Genomic DNA, 8444 nt, shown 5'->3' on the forward strand with positions numbered 1-8444 from the left:
GGTTCCTCTACTCAAGGAATAGTCTTTCTTGGTTCTTATATGTACTAGTAGAATTTAGTTTCAGCTCTCTGTCTAGTTGGGATTCAAGGAGATGCCTTCTGTAGGTCTAAACCTTCAGTCCTGGCCATTAGATACCCCACCTCCATCAATGTTGGCATTAGCTTGCGCACTTACACTTTAGCTTTGAATTCCCCTCTTTATTTCTGAAACTTAAGTCTTCCTTTCTTTCAAACTCAGCTATGTATTAAAACAAATTGGGGGTTTGGGAGGCAAGGTATGTTCATCCACCATTTCCATGTGCTTGGAATGAGTGGGTACTCTCAAAGCTAGTCCACCAGTCTCATTTCAAATTGTCACAAGTACCAGAGTTACTAAGGGATTTCAGTTTTATAAATTAGAGTTGAATCAAGGTCATTCTTACATTGATATTTTCCCTAGAATTCAATTATACTTTGTTAATGGATCAGCAAAGCATAGAATTATAATTGTGTTGAGAGTCCTATATGACCTTGGTCATGCCCCTGAATTTAGTTTTGAATGTGAACATTGTTTTTTTCTCTGCCACAATAAAAAGCAAAGTTGCTTAGAGCAACCTGTAATGAGGCCAAGATTTGGGGCTGAGAATCTTTTGAGCCACAGAGCAGTCTTCATTTTGTAGTCACTGTAGACCTAGCCCAAGTAAACCTTCCTGCAATGTCCAGGCCAATAGGGAGGATGCAAGTTTGTATATTGCATTTCCTCTAATTTACTAGAAAAATTCACTTGGGTTATTTTGGTGTACAGAGTACAATTTTTATTTTTTTTATTTACACATATTTAGTGTTTAATGTTTAAGAGAATATCTTATGCCTCTAGCAGTGGACTAACATCACAAGGTAGCTGAAAGAAGAAATGTTTATTTAATATATATTTTCATTACAAGCACCCCTTATACTATGTATTACATATTGACCCCCAAGATACTTCATTTAATATATACATCTATATTGAAATACATACATGTTATATATATTTATATAGAATATATTTAAGTTTACATTTTACATATATGTATGTATGTGTATATATATATGAGAGAGAGAGCAATCCCTCTCAAGATACTTTAATATATGGCTAAATGATAATGCACTTTGCTGGACTGTGCCAACAGCATAACACATAGTATATTTGCTGGAGTACTTGTGTAAAGTTCAGGAGAGGCCTATTAAGTTATAATGGCAAGAATTTTTTTTAGTCATAGAAAATGATAGCCATTCAAATGTCAGGTGTCTAAGAAAAAATTAGATCCATCAGATGGGAACACACTTTAAATAATTGTGACTACATTTGTTATGCTTGCTGGTCTCCTAGTTACCCACAGGACAGGACAGAATTGCAGAGAAGATGTGGTAAGTTACTCTGATTGTCAAACAGCTGAAAAAAATAGTCTGGCTCTGGTGATGAGAAACTTATCTGTTCCAAAAGCCATCAAAGCTCATTGGGGCCTTTTTAGTGCATTCAAATCATCCAACATGCCTTCTTTGTAACAAACAATTACGGAGTTAAAGGATTAAGTATTAATTATGAATGTGTTCAAGTTCCTTCGGTAATACTGAAGACTACCTTTCCTAGAAAAAGGAAATTACAGGTGGTTTTATTTATTCATTTAATTAGATTCAACAAAATAGGTCATTATTCAAGTATAAAGATTAATATATTACTTACATGTATGGGTCTCTATTACTAGCTGTGTGACCATGAGCTGCTTCCTTAATGTTTCTAAGTCTTAGTTCCACAGTTAATGAGAATTAATAATACCTATCACATGAGGTTGTTTTGTTTTTTAAACTTGGGAAACATTTATTTACTTTCCCACATCACCAATCATTGATAAATCTTATATCTCCTCAGGAGAACATAGCACTATTGAGCATCCATTACATCCTATGGAGAACTTCAATCTTAGGTCACCACATAAGGTTTTTATGAAGAGAAAATAAAGCATTTGAAGTGCTCAATAGAACAACTGGCACATAATCTCTTATTAAATGTAGTAACTATTATTATTTGGTGACAAAATTGATAATAAAATAAGATAAATACTGGATTTATTTGGATTTTAACCTTTAAATAAACTTTACATGTACAATGAGCTTACTTTATACTTGACCAAAAATGTAAATTTTTTATTTTCTGAATTCTTGAATATATAACTAAAGAGTGCAGCTGGTGTTCAAAACTAGAAAGCTGTTATACTTTCTTGAACAGTGAACTTGGAAGGTGGTAGGAGGAAACAGCTACAAATTAGAAAAGCTTAATTCTCAATTTTGGATCATGTAAGACCTATTACATTAAAATTTTGTAATATCTTTAAAAACAAGCCCTGAAATAGCAAGTATTGGAACGAAAAATGTTCCAAACTTTTCAAATGCTTTACTTTGAAGGGTCTCAAATGTATTGTCTTTCAGAAGTAGAGAATGATTACTAATTCTGCATCTAAGGGAAAATTTGCCACATTTTTAGTATTGTGAACAGACTCCTAATGCCCAAAGGGAATCATATTCTGTCTTTTATTGCTTGTGGGAGGGGTGTTGCTAAGAAACAGAATTCCTGATACGTTGTGAGGAATGAAACTTGTCATTTTAGTGATGCACTGAGAATAAATGCAGTCAAGGCCATGTATTTTCAAAATCTAAAGCTGTTACCCTCCAAAGAAGACTGCATCTCTGGCTGATTAGGCATAACTCATCTGATTATGTGAGGCTCAGAAAACAAACCTTAAAAGCCAATACAGTGGTTCTCAACCTGTGGGTCGCGACCCCTTTGGGGGTCAAACAACCCTTTCCCGGGTCGCCTAAGACCATCGGAAAACACATATATAATTACATATTGTTTTTGTGATTAATCACTATGCTTTAATTGTGTTCAATTTGTAACCATGAAAATACATCCTGCATATCAGATATTTACATTACAATTCATAACAGTAGCAAATTACAGTTATGAAGTAGCAACGAAAATAATTTTATGGTTGGCGGTCACCACAACATGAAGAACTGTATTAAAGGGTTGCGGCATTAGGAAGGTTGAGAACCACTGCTCTAAAAGCATATATAGCATGCCAGATCATTCTCTTGTAAGTGTTTAAAGGACAAAAGGAAAAGAGCTACAGAGTTTGAAGGATGGAAGGAAGCTAACATGCACTGAGCGCTTCCACCCAAGTGCTGGACTGGGCTCTGTTATGGCCACATCTTGCTGACTCCACCTGGTCACCGGTGAAGTAGGTGCATCATTTCCACTTTACAGATATGGGAATATGTTCATCTGAAACTTGACCAATGTCACAGGCTGTTAAGTGTTAGTGCTCCTAATGATAAGCCTTTGTTATTTGACTCCAAGTGTGGAGTTCTTGCCACTAGAGCTTCCATCCACCAGCTTCCATTTTTAAAAGACTAAAGAAAGTAGAGTCAGAGTTAAACCACAACTGCAAAGGAAATTAGGCAAATTCTATACTGTCAAGACATAGGCCTACATTTTTAAGAAGGCCCAGATTCCTGGTTTCTTCTGTCTGCCAAAGAACGGCACTTTCTTATCATTTTTCATCCTGTAAGGTACTATACATACAAGTGACTATGCATTCTTGCTAGAGATCTTTAAGGCACAGAGAATAGGGTATTACTGACAGTCTTTTAGGGATAATGGGATTTGGTATGATGCAGGAGACTATCTGAGATGATTGGGATCTCTAGGGTCCTTCCAATTTTGTTTCTTTTATACCACCACATTTTCAGACATCTATTCTCACATCTTTAGCACTGAAATAAGTTTTCTCTATGATGACAACTGGGAATAGGTCATGGGAATAACCATTGTATCCAGAAGTAGGAGAATTCATTCATCCAACATGTATTGATTGAGAGCATATTATGTGATAGGCAGTATCACAGGAGCTGGAGAATTAGCAGCAATTAAGGCAGAATTCCTATTCTCATAGAGCTTATCTTCTAATGGAAGAGCGACATATAGAAAATAATTTCAGATAGTAATGTGTGCTCTTCAGGAAAAGAAATATATGTGTGAACAATATAGAGGGATGGAGAATGAATAGGAATGGGACTGTGGTGGCAATTTAAAAAGGGTGATCACTTCAGGTCTCTTCATGGACCTGCCATCTGCACTGATACCTGAGAAATAGGAAAGAGAGCTGTCCCACCTTCAGGAGATAGAGTGTTTGAGACAGACTAGCTAGTGTAAGGCCCAGAGGTGGGCTCCAGCCTGGTTATTTAAGGAATGACAAGGACAAAACATGTGAGTAGGAGAGGTTGACAGGTGCATTACATCAGGCCTTGGTGGCCGTGTGGAGGAGTTTGGATTTTATTATGGGTACTAGGGGCCCGGTGCACGAAATTCGTGCACTGGGTGTGTGTGTGGGGGGTGTCCCTCAGCCCAGCCTGCCCCCTCTCACATACTGGGAGCCCTCAGGCGTTGACCCCCATCACCCTCCAATCGCAGGATCGGCCCCTTGCCCAGGCCTGACGCCTCTGACAGAGGTGTCATGCCTGGGCAGGGGACCCTCATTTCCCCCCATCACTGGTTCTGCCCCCAGCCCAGGCCTGATGCCTCTGGCCCAGGCGTCAGGCCTGGGCAGGGGACCCCCAGACCCCTCCGATTGCTGGCTCTGCCCCTTGCCCAGGCCTGATGCCTCAGCCAGAGGCGTAGACCCCCATCACCCTCTGATCACCTGATCGGCCCCTTGCCCAGGCCTGATGCCTCCGCCAGAGGTGTCAGGCTTGGACAGGGGATCCCCATCTCCCCCCGATCACTGGCTCTGGCCCCCGCCCAGGCCTGAGGCCTCTGGCCCAGGAATCATGCCTGGGCAGGGGACCCCCATTTCCCTCTGATCGCTTGCTCCACCCCCCGCCCAAGCCTGACGCCTCTGACCCAGGCTTCAGGCCTGGGCAAGGGGACCATCATATCCCCCCAATCCCCGGCTCAGCCCCCCGCCCAGGCCTGATGCCTCGGCCAGAGGAGTTGACCCTCATCACCCTCCGATCACCAATCACCGGATCGGCCCCTTGACCAGGCCTGAGGCCTCCGGCAGAGGTGTCAGGCCTGGGCAGGGGACCCCCAGCTCCCCGCGGTTGCAGGCTCCGCCCCTGCCCAGGCCTAACGCCTCTGGCTGAGGCGTCCGGCCTGCGCAGCGGAGACCCGCAGCTGCAGCGGCCCCGCGATCGTGGGCTCCGCTTTAGGCCCAGGCAAGGGACCCCTAGCTCCCGGGACTGCCAGCTTCGACCATGTCCAGCTCCCATCGCTGGCTCCACCCCTACTTCCTGCTATCACTGGCCAGGGCGGAAAAGGCACCTGATTCTCCGATCATGGCTGGGGTCAGGGCAAAGGCGGCCCCAGGGCCGCCTTTGCCCTGCCCCCCAGCTCTTAGCTCCCCCCTGGGTTTCCGATCACTGTCAGTGGCAGGGGGCTTCTTCCTGCTTTCCCTTTCGCCTCCCTGCATTGTGCCTACATATGCAAATTAACCGCCATCTTGTTGGCAGGTAACTGCCAATCTTAGTTGGCAGTTAATTTGCATATAGCCCTGATTAGCCAATGAAAAGGGTATCGTCGTACGCCAATTACCATTTTTCTCTTTTATTAGTGTAGATGATGGGAAGCCATTAGAGCAGTGGTTCTCAACCTTCCTAATGCCACGACCCTTTAATACAGTTCCTCATGTTGTGGTGACCCCCAACCATAAAATTATTTTTGTTGTTACTTCATAACTGTAATTTGCTACTGTTATGAATCATAATGTAAATATATGATATGCAGGATGTATTTTCATTGTTACAAATTGAACATAAAGCATAGTGATTAATCACAAAAAACAATATGTAATTATATATGTGTTTTCTGATGGTCTTAGGCGACCCCTGTGAAAGGGTTGTTCGACCCCCAAAGGGGTCGCGACCCATAGGTTGAGAACCATTGCATTAGAGGGTCTGACCTACAATTAACATGCTATATGTTATTGAAATATAACTCTGGCTGCTGTCTGGAGAATTAGTTGTAAGTGGAAGTTGGTAAATTTTAGAAGGCTGTTACTATATAGTCTAGATGAAAGATGATGATAGCTGGGCCTAGGATTATAGTAATGAAAATAGAAGTGGAAGGATATAGGCTAATGCTTAGAGGAAGTTCCTAAAGGATTGTTGATGGATTGAATGACGAGTGTGAGGGTAAGATGAGGAATCAAGAACTCAACAAATGCTTGGCAACTTGTCACTTTCTTAACAGTTATAAAACAAAAGGCAACCTGCTGATGATTACCCAGTCATTTCTGACACTCCTAGAAACAGCGGCAGTGACTGGCAGTATATTTGCACTTGTGAGTGATGATGGGATTTTTAAAATTGAGCTTCAAAATGTTTTAAATCGCCCTAACTGGTTCGGCTCAGTGGGTAGAGCGTCGGCCTGTGGACTGAGGGGTCCCGGGTTCGATTCCAGTCAAGGGCATGTACCTGGGTTGCGGGCACGTCCCCAGTGGGGAGTGTGCAGGAGGCAGCTGATGGATGTTTCTCTCTCATCGATGTTTCTGACTCTCTATCCCTCTCCCTTCCTCTCCATAAAAAATCAATAAAATATATTAAAAAAATGTTTTAAATCATTATTTTAATTTTGTCTCAAAAAGGAAACAGCAAATATTTCCTTAGCTGTCAGAATCTTAAAGAAGAAAATAAATATCCATCCATACACACTCAACACACACATACACATACCACCAGAAATGATTTGGTTTACGTAGAATACTGAAAGTATCTGTTAGAATCTTAAAAAAGAAAACAAAAAAACCCATAGGCATAAATAAATGAACTGTGTAAATAACTCTGATTCACATGGAACATAAATATGAAATCCACAATGAAAATGGCTTTAAAAAAAATGTTTCCCTACTTAAAGATTCATGGGAGGAGATAGTAAGGCAGTCTGACCATCCATGTTTGGAGCATATATTTCTCCCCCAAATAACAATAGTGCAAAAGTTAAAAAAGAAAAGAGTAACAATATTTAGCTTATGGGAGCTATAAAACAAAAAAAGAAGCACAAACTAAATGTGCGGGTTGCACACCATGAGAAATAGATGAAAAGAATTTGTGAGCTAACAGGAAAGGAAGACAATGCCTTCAGGGGACATATGATATTCCCTCTGGTGCAAATTCAAGACAATCACCATGCAAAGTTGCTGTCCCTGATTGCTAAGCCAATGCATAAAGAGACTTTTCTTAGTGTATTAAATTACTCATTGTCATCAAGTTAATACTTAAAAGTATACAACTAAGATGAAAACGTCTTCCATCAGTAAATCATTGGTGGCATAGAGTGGACCTTTATCCATCCCTGCACCATCCAAATCCTAACCCCACCGCCCAGCGTCATCCATTCCTAGCTTCTCGTAACAGCTTTCTGATTTTGTTTGATAGAGTAACCCTCTCCCAATGATTTCAGTCTTAATGTGACATTGACCAAGGCAGGGCATTCAGATGCACCATCTCTGTGGATTTAATACAAACAAACAAAAATGACTGAATTCGTTAAACTCAACAATGACATCTTAAAGTGACTCCCTGTTGATTTCGATTACCTAGATTCCAGAGCAGCCTGATTCCTGTCCCTGTTGAGACTTGGTTCTTTAGCTTTTCCCTAGTGAATATCACCCCCTCCCCCCATATCCTATCAATAAATCCCTTTTCTTGCTAAGTTAGGTGGTATTAGTTTCTATTGCTTGCAATAGAAGAACCTTAGCTGAAACAGTTAAATTTTATCTTTTTAGTAACACACCCTGGTGGTTTAAAATTTTTTTTAGTTAACTCTCACCAGAGGACACTTTTCCCATTGACTTATAGAGTGGAAGGGAGGGAGGGAGGGAGAAAGAGAGAGAGAGTGAGAGAGAAACATGGATGTAAGCAAGATGCATTGATTGGTTGCCTCTGGCACAGGCTCCAACTGGGGATGGGCAACCCAGGTATGTGCCCTTGACCAGGAATCGAACCCATGACGCTTTGGTGCATGGGCCAATGCTCTAACCACTGAGAAACACTGGCTAGAGCAACAAACCCTGGTTTTAATAAAACCTTGGCTTAACTGTTTTGCAAAAGAATGCTAAGAGACCCTTATGCTCTTTAAATGCCTAGTGATAGCTAAGGCTTCAAAGATAGTAGTGTTACGAATCTGCATATTTAGAAATGGCTTTAGATGCCACATCAGTTCCCATGACTTTCTCAGGTCGACTTTTGTTGTGATACGGATATTCATTTACTCTAATGCTGCCCTTGTTTCTATAAATCTTTTTTATATGTGTTTTAAAATAACAACTACATGTCATACATTTTAAAAAGGTCCATATTCAGTTTCAGTTGCTTTTCTGTCTTCAGAAATGTTCACAATTAACTAAGATGACACTTTTTTCACTTGTG

The sequence above is a fragment of the Myotis daubentonii genome, chromosome 4 (assembly GCF_963259705.1).
Source record: "Myotis daubentonii chromosome 4, mMyoDau2.1, whole genome shotgun sequence".
NCBI lineage: Eukaryota > Metazoa > Chordata > Mammalia > Chiroptera > Vespertilionidae > Myotis > Myotis daubentonii.